This window comes from Adiantum capillus-veneris, chromosome 25, assembly GCF_014529385.1.
Source record: "Adiantum capillus-veneris isolate H3 chromosome 25, ASM1452938v2, whole genome shotgun sequence".
Lineage (NCBI taxonomy): Eukaryota > Viridiplantae > Streptophyta > Polypodiopsida > Polypodiales > Pteridaceae > Adiantum > Adiantum capillus-veneris.
This window is the reverse complement of record NC_140955.1, coordinates 9,059,899-9,080,757: the sequence shown is the minus strand read 5'-3', so window position 1 is coordinate 9,080,757 and position 20,859 is coordinate 9,059,899.

The following is a 20,859-nucleotide window of genomic DNA, read 5'->3' as shown; positions in this document are numbered from 1 at the left end:
TCCTCGCAACTGCCAATGCGCTCTGACTGTCAGTGTAGATAGTGTTGGCAGTGTCCTATCCAACACCCAAATCATCCATAAGGCGTATGACCCATACACAGTCAACCGTAGCTGTGAAGACTGCCCTGTACTCAGCCTCACCACTTGAAGTGGCCACAGTAGGTTGCTTCTTGCTCAAACATGATATACATGAGACTGCAAACTAAATCTCATGTTGCATACATAAATGAGGCAGCCAACAACAGTTTGGTAAAGAGTGACATCAACAGGATCGCCATCATCATGTAGACTCAACTTCAAACCTGTTTCCATGGGAGTGGCAATAGGTTTTCAATCCTCAAGTCCAAACTTACATAGCAATGTCTCTATGTATCTTTTCTGACACAAGGCAATACCACCATCACACTGCTTAAACTGTATACCCAAGTAATGATGCCACAACCCCAAATCTTTCATCTTGAAAGTAGCATTCAAATCAACCTTAAATTCAGCAATATGTCTCTCATTTGGTCCAGTGATCAGCAAATCATCAACATAAAGAACTACAATGAGAAGTACATCATCCTCACGCTTTACATACAATGTGCTTTCTGTTGGACTGTTACGAAAGCCTTGTTTGACCAAATGAGTGTCAGCTTTATCATACCAAGCACGAGGAGATTGCTTCAACCCATACAAAGCCTTGTTACATTTGCACACTTTGTCCTCTTGTTCTTTTATGACAAAACCGCGAGGCTACGTTACATAAACTTCCTCAAATATGTCACCATTCAAGAAAGAAGTAACAATGTCTGATTGATGTACATCCCAACCAAAATGAGCTGCCAATGCACATAGAAAATGCACAGTAGTCATACGACAAGTGGGAGCAAAAGTCTCTTCATAATCTATGCCTTTTTGCTGTGCATAACCCTTTGCAACAAGTCGAGCCTTATGACAATCAATCTCACTATCCGGCTTGCGTTTCAACTTGTAAACCCGATTCGTACCAATGGCCTTTTTGCCAGTGGGAAAATCACATAAAGTCCATGTGTCATTTTCTATAAGTGCATCATATTCTGATTGCATGGCAGCCATCCAATTTTCTGAATTCTGTGCTTTATCAAAAGACAGAGGCTCCTCAACATCATGTAAAATAGACACAGCCAAAGCATAACAATATGATGCATAAGATGCATGGCGAGATCCTGAACAAGTATGACTAGACAAAGGTGCATCCAATTTACTGTCACGCAAAGTGTGCACCAGCCATTTTGGCATACCTCTAGCCTGCTCATTTTCAGCCCTTTCCTCATCAAGTACATCATGTACATCTGCATCAGTAATAGGCTGATCTAAAACATTTTCAGAAACCCCCATAGGCTGTACATTTGCCTCATTGGAACTTACATTCGTATTTCCACCACTGAAAAGAGGCAACAAAGTGTCATAAATGTCCTGTGAGCTTACATTGCTATCTCTAGTACATGACAGCAAGGGCTGAACAGAATCTTCCACAAACACTACATCCCGAGAAACCAGAATACGTTTTTTTTTTGCGGATGATACAACCTGTAACCTTTGCTTTCAGCACTATAACCAACAAAAATACATTTGACAGCCTTATCATCCAATTTTTTTGCGCTGCACTTGTGGCACCAAAGCATATGCCAAACAGCCAAAAACACGAATGTGCTCAATAGAAGGCTTTCTATCATGCCATGCTTCATATGGAGTAATAGACTGCAAAGCTTTCGTAGGACACCTGTTAAGTACATAAGTGGCACACATGATGGCCTCAAGCCAAAAAGAATGCGGCAAAGCTTGACTTTTGACCATACATCGTGCCATTTCCGTCAGTGACCTATTTTTCCTCTCAGCAACACCATTTTGTTGAGGTATATAAGGCACTGTACATTGGTGTTTTATCCCACGACTAGCCAGAAATGCATTAAATTCATGAGACATATAATCCCCCCCTCGATCGAAACGGAGGGTGCCCATAGTACATTTCGAGACATTTTCAGCCATAGCCAGCAGCGATAGCCAGAAATTGTTTGAAGCACATAAAAACTTCGGACTTCGGTTTAAGCGGAAATACCCACGCATGCCTGGAGTAATCATCAATCAAAGTCACGAAGTACAGGTAATTGTCCAAGGACGGAGTTTGCATGGGCCCACAAACATCACTATGCACAATCTGTAACCTGCATGTGGCCCTAACTGAACCATCCTTTGGAAACTTAGAACGCTGCATTATACCCAGAATACAACCTTCACAAACATGTTTGACAGGTGCTGCAAGAGGCGGCAAAGAAGCAATCATATCAGATTTCTGCAAACGTAGTAAATTGGCAAAATTCAGATGACCAAAATGTGCATGCCAAAGTTTTGCATCTAAAATAGCCCTTGAATATGCAACAGCATTTGCAAAATTTTGTCCACACTTGTCATACAAAGTGAGGTTATACAGCCCACGGCACAAAAGGCCAGATGCAACAATTTCATCACCAAAACTGAGATCATGAACTGTACATCTGTCATCCACAAATATGACTACAAGTCCAAGTCTAGCAAGTGCGGATACAGACAAGAGATTCTTCTTGATCCCAGGTACATAAAGTGAATCAACAAGTGTGAAGGAGCTGCCATTAGCAGTAGTGAGCACAATCTTTCCAACTCCCTGAACTGGATAAGAGGTGTTGTTGGCACAAGTGACTGAATTCCCATGAGGGACAAACTCGAGAGAGGTAAACAATTCATGATGTGAGGTAATGTGCTTTGTAGCACCACTGTCGAAATACCACACATGTGAATCTGTAGCAACTGACAAGCATGCATCATGGACAACAGGGTTGTAAGTGCACTCTGCGCTAAAAGCCCATTCTGCATCAACATCAGGAACACAGTCTCCTTTCACAGAAGACTCAACAATGGCTGCATTTGTAGTGAAACCAGCATTTGCAGTGGAACCACCCTCTTTCTTCTTAGCCTCTTTGGCCTTCAACTTAGGAGACGACTTGATCAAGTGATCATTGGCTTTACAATAATGGCAACGCATCTTCTTTTTGCCCTTGTCACCGGAATTTCCAGAAGAATTGCTGCCAGAAGAAGCATTAGGAACATAATTTTTGCCACTCGCAGTAGAACCATAAGAAGTGGCTGCATTACTGTTACCACCCTTTCTTTGAGAAGCAATAAAAGCCTCTTCAACTGCACACTGCCTAGTCTTGTTTTTTCTAGAAAGTGGCTCTTGCAATAGCAATGTGCATAATGCATCAAACTTGACAACTTTTGGATTTCCTTGGGTCATAAGTCTCCAAGTACTAGCAAAAGTCTGGTAAGAATCTTGTAAGGCATCAAGAACAGTCTGCACAAGGGAACTGTCTGAAATGACTTCACCTGCAAAAATAAGTTGCTCATTGATATCCTTGACACTAGCAAGGAAAGTGTCCATATCATCTTCCTCATGCATAATCTTCGACTCCAACTCTTTACGCAACAAAGCAATTTTAGCCTCATCGCGACTTGCATAAAGACCAGCCAAAATATCCCAAGCCTGTTTTGCAGATTTTGCTGAACGGATGTGAGAAACAATGGTGCGCTTCACAAACAACGCAATTAATGCATGAGCTTGCGCATCCTTAACATCCCAACGAGCTTGTTCTGCCGTAGGCAAAACAACTCTAACAGCTGCAATCCTTGCAGCAAGACTTGCAACATCCTCAACATCACCTACATCCTCAGAACCAGGACGTACATCAATGCCCTACACAATGTTCCAGACCCCCTTTGACACAAGCACATGTTGCATCATATAAGCCCACATAGGGTAGTTGTCCCCATCCAACCTGCCCTCAGGAGCAAACATATTGAACACATCTGTGTTGTTGTTGTCAGCCATGGTAAATGCTGCACTTGATGTGAAAACTGCCCGAAAAGAGGAGAAACGGAGCAAGAACAACACGTGCTATATAGCACAAACCGTAGAAGACTATAAGTCACCTGTTATGCAGAAAACCACACTGACAGAAATTCTGCACAAAATGATGAAATTGCCTGTGCAGACCTTGCCTGTAGTGGAAACGGAGGCCGAAATGAGCCCAAATCTGGCGACTAAGCCCGGGAGGACACAACTTGCTCTGATACCAATTGTTGGAATTAGGATTGCAGAGAAACACACACAGCTTGGAGAAGACGAAGGAAGCTCAAGGCACACAATAGAGAGTGTGTTACTTAGTGTGCAATGGAAAGATGGATACCCCTAGAGTGATGGGTGTATATACAATGCACGGGGGAAAAAACCTCCTAAAGAGGGAAAAAATGCCCCGGCGGTCCTAGTGTGTTCACATACATCACTACCACATGTATATGGTAACATACCGCACTCTCATTCTGGTTTCTGAATGAATCGAATAGGACGACATTTTAGATGTTGATTTGAAAAAATTATCTGAGACTTCTTCAAAGATAGTGTCCAAGTGGTTGTCTTGATTCACACTCTCTTCGGTGGATACTCTACTAGCGGTCTCTCCAAATATGCCTTGGTTTGCTAGTATACGACCATATCTAAGGTTCATATAGACTTGTGAAGTCCTGGATAGAGTACTTACCGTCGAATTGACTTGTTGTCAACTTCTTCCACTTGTCTTGATTGCAACTTCTGTCAAGCTTTCAATTCCTTGTGTGCAACCTGATTCCTTATCAGTTTTAATCAAGTTAGCTATTCTTTCACAAAGATTATACAATTTTTGCTAACTATGGTGATTGATCTATGTGTATCTCTTCGATTGAGCTAGGTGAGTCAGCAATTGAGAATTTCAAATTCTGCTTTTGCATAAAGCCAAAGGACTAATTTGGAACCTGAAAACTGAGTGAACATGTACCAATTTAGATCTAATTGAAACCAAAATTGACCGGTGGCCCTGTATTATGTTGGTCTAACACTGTACAAGCTCAAAGGTTCCAAATGGTGTCTCTGTGTATTAGAAGTAAATAATCACACACTTTTCTCAAATTTTTATACTTTTTGGCTTGATTTTCCAAGTATTCAACTTGTTAAGGTCTCTGGACAAGTTTCACTAAGTTTGAACAAAATTTGTTCAAGTTATCAACTGTTTCGTGTCCGCAAACTCAGTTTTTGAGAGTCTGGCTTAAATTTCACTTTTTGTGATCCAAATTTCACCAAATTTTATTTGTGTGGTCTACTTGATATGCTTGACCTTGTGGTATATTCAAATGTGCAAAAATTTCCAATTTTATAGCAGATATAAATAATCGTAATTATTTACTCCTACTACTTTTATGCAATCTTTTACCACAATCTTGACACAGATTGGTTAAGCAGCTCAACGTAAGCTCCCTGGCCAAGTTTCATCAAGTTTGGATAATTCTTGTTCAAATGGTCAACAGTTTTGTGTCTGCAAACTCCTTTGCAAATTTGGCCACAATTTTCACTCCAATGATCCAAATCTTATCAAATTTGGTTTGTGGGCTTAATCTAACATACCAGTAGATTGCTGGGTTGGTTAAAAAAGTTAGAAAATGGGACAAAAGTAAATAATTGTGATTATTTACTTCTGACAATTTTTTGCATCTTTTTGGTCAACTGAGCATGTACACTTGTTTAACACATCAATATAAGCCTATGAGTCAAGTTTCACTGAGTTTTTTGAACAAAATTTTTTCAATTTACACTCAAGTTCTTGACAATCAGTACAAATTTCAGTTTTTACCAAGTTTTTGGTCAATTTGGTGATCCAAATTCTATGGGCCTTTACAAAAGAGGTCTATACATATGCATAGCTGAAAATAAATAATCACGATTATTTACTTTTGGCCTAAACTGAGCACTTTTTTCCACTTTTTAGTGGACATTCTTTTTATGATGTATGTTAAGCCTCTGAGTCAAGTCTTGGCTTAAAATGTCAAGAAAAAGTAAATAATATGAGTTTTTTCAAACTTTTGAAATTTGACGTCAATTGGGTCCTTAAGCTTACCCACTGGTTCATACAACTTTTAAAGCATACTCTCTAGTTGGATTCAATGGTGGACAATCTTCTGGTGCTATTTGTAGCCATAAATCTAAAATTCTGAAACTTCACATAAACAACTCACAATTGATTCTTTTGGATAGAGCAATGTTTTGAAATCCCACCTTGGATTCTACTTATTCTACTCCTAAGTTCTATTGCAATGGGTTGTGGAAAGTGTCCACAAACACTCATTTTCTTGTTTTTTATGGTTTTCTAGAAGGTACTTAGCAAGTACAACCTACTTCCAAGCTACCTCTACACAGCAAAGACGACTTAAGCTATGAGATTTTAAAAAGAAAGTTTTGACTCTAGGTGATCCTAGAGGAAGTTAAAGGATAACTTCACAAGACGCATGTATTTTTTCCTAGTTTAGGTCTTCGATCCCCGACAACGGCGCAAAATGTGGAACGGGTGTCTAACCTCACTCTTATCTTATTGCAGACATGTCGAGAACCACAAATATAACTTTCAATCTAGAAGTTGACTTGACTAGTGCATAGAGGCTACAAGAGGTTGTCAATCTCTTGGAAACAACAAACAACTTGCATCTAACTCAAGCTACACTCAAATGATAGAAATCACCAAAAGCTAGTTGCTCATCGACAAACAAATCACAACCGTTACAGCATCAAACGACATCCAAACGTTATGAAACTTCTAGGACATGTTATAAGACCTAAGCACACACATGCTTATGGTCTCAAATCTCATTTTAGGTCAAGTGCAAAAATCACGATTATTAACAGCAGTGAGTTTTTGACGTAGTCGTTTTTGACCCAGAATGCATCTAAATACTTAGCAATGGTGCCCCAATATCCCACCTATACTTAGTTTATGATTTTGAAGCTTAAATTTCTACTTATGATGAAATTAGACCACGGGTCTCGGCGACGCTAAAAGCTACGGAATATCATGAAATGCTAACGTCAATGCGTAGAGCTCTTACCTGCGGTTGCAACGTAACAGATGGAACTGCAATGTGACAATCGGGAAGGGAGTAGGAAGCGCGCAAAGGAGAGAAGTGAACGCCGTTAGCTCACACTGTGTTTCTATTATCCGAAACTTTTAAAATACTTACAAAAATTGGCTTTTATACATTAGCCAAGGTTTTTGTGGTCAAAACTAATAATCTAAGAGCTCTAACTAAAGACAGGTTGATACAATCTGGAAGCTTGTAGCCGTGGCTCATCAATTACATTGTTTATCTGGAAAGCAAGAGTTAGAATATTCTCGATTCATCAAAATAATAAGTGTTTTTACAATAAAAGCTCCAAAAAATGTCATCCGATTTAGCTTGCTACTAACATTTTGTTTCATTGCAGTGCACACTTGTCGGACACAAGAACCCTAGAGATGGCCCAAGAGTAACCAATTTTGTTCAAGCAAGTTTGGAAGGCCAAGAAATATTGGGTGTTTGAGAATGTTCTCTCAACAACTAGCTTCACCTAGATTGTTTAAGAAAGCAGGGAATTGCTTGTCTCTATTGGGTAAAGGAAGGACTCGAACGAGTGCTATAGGACCATCAATGCCATACTGACTGAATAGTGCTCATGAGAATATGGGTAGTTGTTTGTATCTTGTTGAGGCGAGGTAACTTATTGATGTATTATGAAATCCCTCAAGCTTCATCACGAGCTTGAGGTTGCTTTGTACATTTAATTTGGAAAATACAATACATCCACTCACAATTGTGAGTTTGAACAAACAAACTTTAAACAATGTGAAAGTTCACTATGGCCTATATAAGGCTATTAGAAGAATTTCATAATGATAGATTTCTTTGTGAGTGAAAACAAGAAAGTGACACTAATTTTTTAAAATATTTGTTATCACAATAAAATGTTATGTTTTGTCAAAAAATTATAACAATATTCTATTTAAACTAAAAACCATAAAAAATAATGTTTGAAAAACCACTTGGAAGCATTATAACAAATTGAGAAAAAAAAAAGTGAAAAAGGACGAGAAAGATTGTGTGTGACCCAATATTCAATGGCCCTTTTTAAAGAGAAAGGTACACAAATGTCAACATTTCTTACAATGATGTAGAAAAAATAATTAAGAAGAAACTTTTTTTGCCATGAGACACTAATCCGCAACTTTATCCAATGATCCACAATTGCACCAAAAATACAACGCTTTACTAAGGACTCCGTATGTATCCTTATGTAGTCCAAGAAAGTGATTGTAGAAAGTATGAAAAGGTAGTGTACATGTGATCATGACTTTAGTTACTATAATGGGACGATCAATCTTTTTATAAACAACGTGAAAGTTCACTATGACCTACATAATGCTATCGAGAGGAATTTAATAATGAAAGGTTCTTTGTGAGAGGAAAAACGACAAAGTGACACTAGCATTTTTGTTTTGTCGTAATAGAGTAGTACACTTTTTCGAAACAAGTGTAACAATGAGTTGTTCATATTACAATATATTTCAAAAGCATAAAAAATAATGACTAAATCAATATTTCATGGTTCTCTTAAAAGAGAGAGAGAGAGAGGTACACAAATGCCAACATCTCTCACAAAGAAGCAGAAGAAACATTAAAAAAGATTTTTTTTGCCATGTGGCACTAATATGCAAGCTTTATCCAATGGTCCGCAATTACACCAATTACACCAAAAAACCAACGCTTTACCAAGGACTCCTCCACTAATCCAAAAAAGAAAACCAACAATCTTTCTCCGCTTTCTTCAACATGGCTTGACATATCATCACGATCTTTGATTATTGTCACTCGTCACAAGTCTAAGCACATAAGATTTTCACTCGGCAAGGTCAAATCAATGAGATAGTCAAGTTTTATGTTCATATTTTTTTGGGATTCATAATCATAATGCAGGCGAGTATATAACAAGTGAAGAATGTATGAGGCCTACTGATTAGCAAGTAAAAAATTTACAAACTTGGAAGGATTGGGCTTTAAGTCACTCTAAATTGGAGTCTTACTTCTTTGCTTCCTATAGTCTTAGCTCTCTTGCATCCGATCAATTTTTTTCAATTGGAAATTATAGCAAAAAAATTTTAGCCAAGCCAAAAGAGTAAAGCAACGCTAAGGCCCCACCAAAACACACACACACACACACACACACACACACACACGTGCGCGCGCGCACACAAGTGGATCGATGAATATCATGTACGGTGTCAAAATTTATGTTGTTTTTGCCTTCCACCTTGAAGGCATTTTTGAAAATATTTTTTTGATTACAATCTAAGTAGATTCCATATGTGTTGCACCTTGTCAATGAAATCGACCATGACATCTCTCTCTCTCTTCCATGCATGGGTACATTGTAGCTTGAAACTAGCAGATGTAACCCCCCCCCCCCCCCCCTTTCCCTTTGTGTAGGATCTACCTTGTTGCATGTGCCCAATCAAGATGAGGTAGCATGAGGCAGAGCACATGAAAAGAATGGTGCATGAGGCAACATGAGGTAGGGTAGAGGAAAAGAAGGGTGCATAGTTGGAGTGGGGAGGGTGCAGACCAAGTCAGTAGAGTATGCAACCCGCAGTCCATTATGAAGGATCTGATTATGTATTCTCATGTAACCAATTTTTCTAGCTAAAGCTAGGTATCTCGCCAAGATTTTGAGAGAACCTTTTGATCCAAATCTTGTAGATGCCATGAAGGAAAAATGAGAGGGGATAGTGCACTGCATCTTTCTTTACATAAAAAAATAGTACACAGTGGGCATCGAAACCCACGGGGCCAGTTGGTTATTTCTATGGCAATAATAATAGAGTCAACGACAACTCTGTGCGAGTTCGATACTTTCCGAGAGACTTTTTGATTGGTATGCACCTACATGGGTAGATTGTGGAGCAAAATGGTATCTACCAAGATTGCTGCCATGAATTACTACCATAGCACTTTCAAGTTTCGTTTACTATGAACTTTACGCTTCTGAAGCATTGTGCAAGAAGAATGTACACCATGTTGGTGGGTAGCTTGGCAAGAGAGGTTAACCACTTCAAGTTGGCTAGATAGCATAGCAAAGAGGCTATGCCATCCATTTTTTCTTTAATTCCTCTGGTCGTCAAGACACCTATCGATATTTATGGTTTTGGTCATCGCAATAGATGTCCCCGTATAACCATAATTATAGCTAGCCCAACAGAGATGACAACTATAATTCTAGACCATTAGCATATGCATCGCTAATTAAAGAAAGGCTATAGTGATGCTCATAGCCAAGTAGATAGTAGGTGAAACGGTGACAAAATGTTTTTAGCATAGATATCGATGCATTATCAATGATGGAGCAATTTCCAAGCCAATGTATTTTTGTCAGTATGGGCGTCTCTATGTCTCTTTTGCGTTGAAGTGCCAAAATCTGATAAAAACCATCCATACGTAGTTTGACCCCACGTGCATCTTGATCTACAAGCATTTGGTTAGCAAGGGGTGCAATTGTCCTAATGATGCCACATCACTTTTGCAATGTACAACTACCCTTTCATGCTATGCCCCAACATGTGCCAATGGCACAACAACTCTTTGGTACTCATTTGTTCCATGAGCAAGCCCTATATTCCGTGTTCCTCACTTGCAACCGCTAGCCCATACACCACATTTGATGCCCCAACTACAAAAGTCCCCTTTTTTGGTCCCCTTTTTGGCCATAGAATTATGACAATTTACTACATTTTTGGTGTCATTATTGTAGAGGAATCTTTTTTTCTTGTCCTCTTTGTATACATGGTCCTCATTTTTCGCATATTACTAAAATTGAAGCCATTTTTTGGCTGTTGAGAGAGAGAGAGAGAGAGAGAGAGAGAGGGTCACGTCAGCAACCTTATCAAAATTTGTAAGGAGAAAACAAAAAGGTGAGATTTCACTTTTGCATTTTAAACAATAAAACGAAAGAGAAATCAAGCCATGTAAATCTTTGAAATGAAGGAAGTGACTAATGACCAATTGACCAATAGACAAACTAAAACAAGTTAAACAATTCCAAATTTAGACGTAACTCTTTTCCTAAAGGAGAAGGCTAGAGCTTGTTTTAGAAAGTCATGTATAGATTGAGAGTGGTTTCAATGGGAGTGGTTTCAAGACTTTTAACTTTCAAATCAAAGAGATAGATGTATAGATGGGAGTGGAGACCTTCAACTTTCAAATAAAAAAACTCAATGTGCACCAGAATGGTCAATCAGCAACTATTTTCAACAATTACATATACAAATGAATTTGTTTTTAGGGTGGGTGCGACGTTAGGGGCTGTCCTCAATTCAAAATAATTAGATTTACCTTAGAATAGGTAATTTTCATTTTGTTTTTGGCTTTCTAAAAGAAACCTTTAGTGTTGGGGTTGTGTTGGGTTAGGAGGACTTTCATAGTTTCCAGTGCATGCATGGTGGAGACTTATCTTTTATTTGAGATCATGTCTTTAAACAATAGAATGCTAAAGTGAAGTTTCACCTTACATAATTTTAGTAAATTTTACACACACACATATGTTTTTTTGCATTCTATTGTCTTAGAATGCTAAAGTGAAGTTTCACCTTGCATTATTCTAATAAATTCTACACACACATATCAATTAGTTCTTTTTATTTCACATTTCATTTCACAACTTCACATGGCTTTATATTTTTTGCATTTTATAGCTTGATTCCAAGTAGTGTTAACATTCAAGAAAGTCTCTTTTACTAAGCAGCTGCTATTGATCGAGTTTTCTCCTCACAAAGAAAAAAAATCGGAAATACTTGCAAAATTTTTGAGATTTGCAAAATGTTTGGACGACTTTCTCATATATTTTGTCCGTTTTTCTTTCGTTTACCATGGTTTGCAGCTAGTTAGTCTCGATTTTCAATCGGCTCAAGACTAAGTTGATGCAATCCTTTCCCAAACACTGATACAGTTTATATCTTATCACTTTCTTATTGTTTTTGAAAGCCGTTGTGACCCTTTCACTTGTTTTAAATTGCAAAGTATATGAAGATAACATGTTGCAACCAATCAAACATAACAGAAGTGAGAAAGGAAGGAGAAAACCCTAGCCACATGGCAACTCTTGAGCGCGATCGCCTATCCCTTTGGGGGAAGAAAGATGTCTCTTGAACCTTCCTACCACCTTGCATTCTCCTTCACATGATAACCCCTCCCTTAATGCATGTCACCACTTCCATCCTCTCCGTCATAGATCCTTAGTATGGAGCAATTACTCCGTGACCCAGTATCGAGTGTTTTTCTCTGAGGATTCCCTATGCGAAGAGGTCATTCTAGCCATGCTTCAAGGAAGTGCAATAAAGAGTGAATAAGGAAGGAGGAAACCCTCACCATATAGTGATGACCACTATAGCTATGGAAATCTCTCAAGCATGATCCCCCTCTGGAAGGGTCATGCCCCCCCCCCCCCCCAAAAAAAAAAAAAAAAACTCTCTCTCTCTCTCTCTCTCTCTCATGATAATTCTCCCTCAATACATGGAACCCCTCCCATCCTCTCCCTCATAGATCCTTAGTATGGAGCTATCACTCCGTGACCTAGTATCACATGCTCTTCTCTAAGAATGCCTTATACCAAGATGTCATTGCGGTACTACCATCAGGAATTTCCCGCAAAGTTCAAGCATCAAAAGCCTTCCATTGCGGTCGCCACCATGGTGAAACCTATACAATTGCAACAGGAATGTAGAAGAATGCGGCATCACTAATTGCTCATGTTCCTTGAACCAGCCCATCTATCACCCCAAAACCTTCACTTCTGGGAAGGTAAAGGAACGTTTGGGAGAAGCACTAGAACACAGATGGAAGGCCCTTTCCTTGCTTCTCAAATAAACAAGATCCAGAGGGACTTAGAGGATAGTTCTTCAATTGGTTTTTTAGTTGGTCCTAGGTCCCTTGTTGATGTTCTTCATGGCTAGATTAAGAACAAGGATATCATATTCATGTAATCATGTGTTTCTTCCTATGATCACAAGTTAATTAACAAAATTCTCAATTCACAACTCTTCACATTAAGAGAAAATGACCATGTGACCTAAGGCTACAAGATGGTTTGGTCATTTTTTTCCCGTCAAGAAATAGCTCTGGCCCTCCGAGGCCCTCCGAGATACAACCTTGGACCTTTGAGCCCTTTGGGCAGCATCAAGGTCCCTTCGAGAAACATCAATACCCCAACAAAAGTGATATGTAGGCAAAAAAGAAGAAGAAAAAAGAGTAAAACTGGAGTAATGATAAGGAGCACTCCATTACAACAGCAGAAATGAGCCCCAAGCACTTGCACCACCTAAACCCTCCACAAGGATGCTTCCTACCAAAACCTATTTCCAGGAGGATAGACACCCAGGGGAGGTAACTAGTCGTAAAATACAAGTACGGTGGTGTAGTGATGAGGAGTGCTCCATTCCAACAATAGAAATGAGTCCCAAGCACTTGCACTACCTAAACCCTCTGCAAGAATGTTTCCTACCCAAACCTGCTTCTAGACAGATGGATACCCAGGGGAGGTAACTATACGTGAGCGTTCTTATAGGGAAAAAAAAAGACGCAAAATATTTACATGATAAATCTCAACGATAAACCTCAAGGTTTAGCTCTAGTGAGGACTCTAAACCGTTTTCCAAAAGGGGTGTCTAAGAGGATGGGCCATTTTTTAGATAGGCCCCTCCAAACTCGGCACCTCTTTGAAAACTTGGATGGAATGTAAACAGGAACTCTCAATTTCAACAAGTCAATGTGAATTTGATTTTATCAACACTCCCATGGGGTGTTAAAAACATGAGTTATTACCACTTCACACTTCACGTGAAGATGTGAATGAAATCCCTGATTAAGAACCAATGGGATTGTCTAGATGCAACATTAGAGACTGTTCAAGCTCTCCCTAAGAACCAATAACTTTTTTTGGCACTCCTAAAATGGATTTCAAGATTCATAGCATTTGGAAATGAGTAATTAAATTATCGTACTTGAGTCTCTTCAGGTGGTCTAAAGACTTTAATTTGACCTCTACCTTGGTCAGCTATCCAATCTAAATTGAATTTCCCAATCCCCTTATGCACTATCAAGTTCATCTAAGATTGATAAGCTCATGATTTGATAGGGTTCTAGGGGGTAGACCCAGAACTAATTACATTCTACTGTGGCATCCTCAAGTGCTCATTGGCTTTAATTTTAACTTTATACATGTTCGATCAGAACGCTTTGTGTTGAGTTTAACAAAAAGATGATGAAGTGCACTATTCTGTAGGGGAGAGCCGGAAGGCAGTGAGCCTTTGGCTATGAGACATTTAAGAGAGGAGAAGAAACAAAGGAGATAGACTAAGAAATAAAGTAATAAATAGCTTTACTTAAATAGCCAAGCACAGATGATAATAATGATTTAAGACTCATGAGAGAGAGATAGATATGGGTAGAAGCCAACAATCAATTAGAATTGATGAATTTCATACACCCAATTATTGTAGATTGGCTGTAAACTTAGTATTGGCCTATATACAATCCAAATGCAGAGTCCCAATGAAAAAATATTAACAATCAAATAGATAGCTTTGAATCCAATCCAAACCGGTCCAATCCCGGACACTCTAATATAAACCTATAAAGCTTGCACAAGACAAAGCTATGTAGATTTCTTACTCTTGGCAATAGAAAAATCTTTCAGGATGAGAATTTGAGTTATTAATAAAGATCCTGCCGAGAGTAAAAAAGAATATTGTGTGTGTGTGTGTGTGTGTGTGTGTGTGTGTGAGAGAGAGAGAGAGAGAGAGAGAGAGAGAGAGCTCCTCCACAAGCACACATGGAGTTCCTTCTATTGTCAAGAGACTCTTCCCATAGTGATTAGGAAGTGAATGTGATATAGAAGGGCCTCTTTATTTGGAACTTTAAGAAAATAATTAAGGCTTAAGCCACATTCAGCCAAGCTGTAAAGAGTGGGGAAAAAGGCCTATGCTGGGCTTTTCAAAAAATCTATTTTTATATTTTGTCTTACATGAAACCAGTCTCTTTCACTTTAAGGTTATTAAAGAAATCACTTTTCAACCCTCCACCTAGCAAAAAAGTAGATTTTCCACATTCTCTCTCCGCACTCTCTCTCTCTCTCTCTCCCTTGCATATCAAAGTAATTTCCCTCTCCCATTCATTGAAGGGACATTCTTTTCTGCCTAGATCTGACAAAAAGAAGAGATGTCTTAAGGTTGCATATTTGCTCACTCTTTTGCACTCTCTCTTCCTTCATTCTCTCTCTCTCTCTCTCTCTCTCTCTCTCTCTCTCTTTCCTCACCACCCTCCATTACAACAAAAGAAATGAGCCCCAAGCACTTGCACCACCTAAACCCTCCACAAGGATGCTTCCTACCAAAACCTATTTCTAGGAGGATAGACACACAGGGGAGGTAACTAGTCGTAAAATACAAGTACGGTGGTGTAGTGATGAGGAGCACTTCATTCCAACAATAGAAATGATTCCCAAGGACTTGCACTACCTAAACCCTCCGCAAGAAAGCTTCCTACCCAAACCTGCTTCGAGATATATAGACACCCAGGAGAGGTAACTATACGTGAACGTTCTTATGGGGAAAAAAAGATGCAAAATATTTACATCATAAATCTCAAGGATAAACCTCAAGGTTTAGCTCTAGTGAGGACTCTAAAGCGTTTTGCAAAAGGGGTGTCTTAAGGATAAATCTCAAGGATAAACCTCAAGGTTTAGCTCTAGTGAGGACTCTAAAGCGTTTTCCAAAAGGGGTGTCTAAGAGGATGGGCCACTTTTTATATAGGCCCCTCCATACTAGGCACCTCTTTGAAAACTTGGAGGGATTGTATACATGAACTCTCAATTTCAACAAGTCAATGTGAATTTGATTTTTTCAACACTCCGAGTTATTACCACTTCACAGTTCACATGAAGATGTGAATGAAATCCCTGATTAAGAACCAATGGATTGTCTAGATGCAACATTAGAGACTGTTCAAGCTCTCCCTAAGAATCATTAACTTTTTTTGGCACTCCTAAAATGGATTTCAAGATTCTTAGCATTGGAAAATGGCTAATCAAATTATTGTATTTGAGTCTCTTCACGTGGTCTAAAGACTTTATTTGACCTTTACCTTGGTCAACTATCCAGTTTAGATTGAATTTCCCAATCCCCTTATGCACTATCAAGTTCATCTAAGATTGATAGGCTCATGATTTGGTAGGAATTTAGCGGGTAGACCTAGAACTAATTACATTCTACCGTGGCATCCTCAAGTGCTCATTGGCTCTTATTTTCACTTTATACATGCTCGATCAGAATGCTTTATGTTGATTTTAACAAAAAGATGATGAAGTGCACTGTTCTCTAGGGGAGAGCAGGAAGGCACTGAGCCTTTGGCTATGAGACATTTAAGAGAGGAGAAGAAACAAAGGAGGTAGATTAAGAAATAAAGTAATAAATAGCTTTACTTAAATAGCCAAGCACAGATGATAATAATGATTTAAGACTCATTAGAGAGAGATAGATATGGGTAGAAGCCAATAGTCAATTAGAATTGATGAATTTCATACACCCAAATAGTGTAGATTGGTTGTAAACTTAGTATTGGTCTATATACAATCTAAATGCACACTCCCAATGAAAAAATATTAACAATCAAATAGATAGCTTTGAATTCGATACAAACCGGTCCAACCCCATCTAAGTCACTCTAATATAAACCTATAAAGCTTGCACAAGCCAAAGCTATGTAGATCTCTTACTCTTGGCAATAGAAAAATCTTTCACGAGATGGGAATTTGAGTTATTAATAAAGATCCTGCCGAGAGTAAAAACCATTTTATGTGTGTGTGTGTGTGTGTGTGTGTGTGTGTGAGAGAGAGAGAGAGAGAGAGAGAGAGAGAGAGAGCTAGCTCCTCCACAAACACACGTGTAGTTCCTTGTATTTTCAAGAGACTCTTCCCATAGTGATTAGGAAGTGAATGTGATATAGGAGGGCCTCTTTATATGGAAGTTTAAGAAAATAGTTAAGGCTTGAGCAACATTCGCTCAAGTTGTGAAGAGTGGGGAAAAAGGCCTATGCTGGGCTTTTAAAAAAATCTATTTCTATATTTTCTCTTACATTGAAACCAGTCTCTTTCACTTTAAGGTTATTAAAAGAATCACTTTTCAACCCTCCATCTAGCAATAAAGTGGATTTTCCACATTCTCTCTCTGCTCTCTGCTCTCTCTCTCTCTCTCTCTCACACACACACACACACACACACACACACACACACACACACACACACACACATATCAAAGTAACTTTCCTCTCCCAGTCATTGGAGGGACATTCTTTTCTGCCTAGATCTGACAGAAAGAGGAAATGTCCTAAGGTTGCGTATTTGCTCACTCTTTTGCACTCTCTCTTCCTTCATCATTTCTCTCTCTCTCTCTCTCTCTCTCTCTCTCTCTCTCTCTCTCTCTCTCTCTCTCTCTCTCTCTCTCCTACCCCCCATCTCTCTTTCTCTCCCCCTTGTATTTCTCTCTCCCTCCCTTTCTCTCTCTCTCTCTCTCTCTCTCTCTCTCTCTCTCTCTCTCTCTCTGTCTCTCTCTCCCTCATGCTTCTTTATCTCTACCTCCAGCTTACAGCAATGGGAGACCCTATTTTACCTATGTGCAATAGCAATTTTCTCTCTAGCACAACCATGAGTAACCATTTGAATTCAAAGGATTCTAATTAGAATTTCCTCCCTTTCTTCTCTACACAACATCATCCAAATCTTATATATCTGAGTTCTCTTTGGTTTGTTCCTCCATAGCAATTTTGTAACAATATCTAAAGGTTCAACCATTTATATGCAACGTTGCAATCTTTTATCTATTATTTGTTGCCTTGTTGTTATTTTCAAGTTCTATAGTGATGTGCAGGTTGCAATCTACGAGGACCTCATCGGTATCTTGTTTGGTAGTTGGTGTTTACAAACTCTATCAATTCATCCATCTAGCAATACTAGGGAGGATGGTGAAAAAAATCATTACAAGGGCACCCATATATCAGGGGCCAATCCCTTTTGACAGCCCAACATAAAAGAAAGAAACGTATAGTAATTGATATTGAAGATGATTTTGGTCATCATCCAAGGTACAATGTACCCATCCAAAATAAGAAAGCGGATGTTGGTGTTGGAATTAGGGTTGCAGAGAAACACACACAGCTTGGAGAAGACGAAGGAAGCTCGAGGCACACAATAGAGAGTGTGTTACTTAGTGTGCAATGGAAAGATGGATAGCCCTAGAGTGATGGGCGTATATACAATGCACGGGGGAAAAAACCTCCTAAAGAGGGAAAAAATCCCCCGGCGGTCCTAATGTGTTCACACACATCACTACCACATGTATGGTAACAAATCCCCCCTGGACTGATGCGGTGAACGAGAGCTGGCACATGAGTAAAGGGAAGTGCCATGCCCTGAGGACAGTATCAGTCCACAAAGGGGAGTAAGCCCAAAGATTTGTGGAAAGCTTCAAGCTTCTCACGAGACAATGCCTTTGTGAAAAGATCTGCAAGGTTTTCCTGTGTTGGCACATAAGCCAAGCTGATCTCTCCTGTTGAGAGCCTCTCCCTGACATAGTGGTAATGCACCTCAATGTGCTTTGTGCGAGCATGAAAAAATGGGTTCCTCGCAACTGCCAATGCGCTCTGACTGTCAGTGTAGATAGTGTTGGCAGTGTCTTGTCCAACACCCAAATCAGCCATAAGGCGTCTGAGCCATACACACTCAACCGTAGCTGTGAAGACTGCCCTGTACTCAGCCTCACAACTCGAAGTGGCCACAGTAGGTTGCTTATTGCTCAACCATGATATACATGAACTGCCAAGCATGAAACAAAAACCACTTGTGGACACTCACGTGTCAAAACAACCAGCCCAATCTGAGTTCGAAAAAGCATGTAAGTTTGGCGGAAATGATCCCCCCTTGGGACAAAACAAGCCAAGGTGTAAAGTGCCACTAAGGTAGCGGAAAATCCTCTTGACAGCCTGCCAATGCTTAGACCCTGGGCTATGCATAAATCTGCTGACCTGAGACTGCAAACTAAATCTCGTGTTGCATACATAAATGAGGCAGCCAACAACAGTTTGGTAAAGAGTGACATCAGCAGGATCGCCATCATCATGTAGACTCAACTTCAAACCTGTTTCCATGGGAGTGGCAATAGGTTTTCAATCCTCAAGTCCAAACTTACATAGCAATGTCTCTATGTAACTTTTCTGACACAAGGCAATACCACCATCACACTACTTAAACTATATACCCAAATAATGATGCAACAGCCCCAAATCTTTCATCTTGAAAGTAGCATTCAAATCAGCCTTAAATTCAGCAATATGTCTCTCATTTGGTCCAGTGATCAGCAAATCATCAACATAAAGAACCACAATGAGAAGTACATCACCCTCACGCTTTACATACAATGTGCTTTCTGTTGGACTGTTACGAAAGCCTTGTTTGACCAAATGAGTGTCAGCTTTATCATACCAAGCACGAGGAGATTGCTTCAACCCATACAAAGCCTTGTTACATTTGCACACTTTGTCCTCTTGTCCTTTTATGACAAAACCGCGAGGCTGCGTTACATAAACTTCCTCAAATATGTCACCATTCAAGAAAGAAGTAACAATGTCTGATTGATGTACATCCCAACCAAAATGAGCTGTCAATGCACATAGAAAACGCACAGTAGTCATACGACAAGTGGGAGCAAAAGCCTCTTCATAATCTATGCCTTTTTGCTGTGCATAACCCTTTGCAACAAGTCGAGCCTTATGGCGATCGATCTCACCATCCGGTTTGCGTTTCAACTTGTAAACCCACTTTGTACCAATGGCCTTTTTGCCAGGAGGCAAATCACATAAAGTCCATGTGTCATTTTCTATAAGTGCATCATATTCTGATTGCATGGCAGCCATCCAATTTTCTGAATTCTGTGCTTTATCAAAAGACAGAGGCTCCTCAACATCATGTAAAATAGACACAGCCAAAGCATAACAATATGATGCATAAGATGCATGGCGAGATCCTGAACAAGTATGACTAGACAAAGGTGCATCCAATTTACTGTCACGCAAAGTGTGCACCAGCCATTTTGGCATACCTCTAGCCTGCTCATTTTCAGCCCTTTCCTCATCAAGTACATCATGTACATCTGCATCAGTAATAGGCTGATCTAAAACATTTTCAGAAACCCCCATAGGCTGTACATTTGCCTCATTGGAACTTACATTCGTATTTCCACCACTGAAAAGAGGCAACAAAGTGTCATAAATGTCCTGTGAGCTTACATTGCTATCTCTAGTACATGACAGCAAGGGCTGAACAGAATCTTCCACAAACACTACATCCCGAGAAACCAGAATACGTTTTTTTTTGCGGATGATACAACCTGTAACCTTTGCTTTCAGCACTATAACCAACAAAAATACATTTGACAGCCTTATCATCCAATTTTCTGCGCTGCACTTGTGGCACCAAAGCATATGCCAAACAGCCAAAAACACGCATGTGCTCAATAGAAGGCTTTCTATCATGCCATGCTTCATATGGAGTAATAGACTGCAAAGCTTTCGTAGGACACCTGTTAAGTACATAAGTGGCACACATGATGGCGTCAAGCCAAAAAGAATGCGGTAAAGCTTGACTTTTGACCATACATCATGCCATTTCCGTCAGTGACCTGTTTTTCCTCTTAGCAACACCATTTTGCTGAGGTGTGTAAGGCACTTACATTGGTGTTTTATCCCACGACTAGCCAGAAATGCATTAAATTCATGAGACATACACTCCCCCCCTCGATCGGAACGGATGGTGCCCATAGTACATTTTGAGACATTTTCAGCCATAGCTAGAAATTGTTTGAAGCACATAAAAACTTC